The 241-nt window shown below is 46.1% G+C and overlaps 1 protein-coding gene across 1 annotated transcript in view; it reads right to left on the bottom strand.

Moving 5' to 3' along the window:
- LOC104963511 (vascular endothelial growth factor receptor 1-like) overlaps positions 1-241 on the bottom strand; it is a 14,275-nt gene that overhangs the window by 4,647 nt on the left and 9,387 nt on the right. The window lies entirely within an intron of this gene.

The following is a 241-nucleotide window of genomic DNA, read 5'->3' as shown; positions in this document are numbered from 1 at the left end:
TTCCCTCAGGGACTTATTCCGGTGTGAACGCGATCTGTACTCAGTTCCATCGGGACACTAAGTGCTGGGAACTAAGTGCTGGGAACTAAGTGCTGGGAACTAAGTGCTGGGAACTAAGTAAGGCAAAGTACTTGGTGTGAAAGCGGCTGTTTTGTTCTTTTTAACCAAATATCTCTCAGAGGCGCGTGGGGAGTGGCTCCTTATATTCATCTAAAGTAACAGACAGATAATCAGCACTTTG

The sequence above is a fragment of the Notothenia coriiceps genome, unplaced genomic scaffold, assembly GCF_000735185.1.
Source record: "Notothenia coriiceps isolate Sejong01 unplaced genomic scaffold, NC01 NC01_scaffold00036305, whole genome shotgun sequence".
Lineage (NCBI taxonomy): Eukaryota > Metazoa > Chordata > Actinopteri > Perciformes > Nototheniidae > Notothenia > Notothenia coriiceps.
This window is presented reverse-complemented; position numbering and strand designations above follow the sequence as displayed.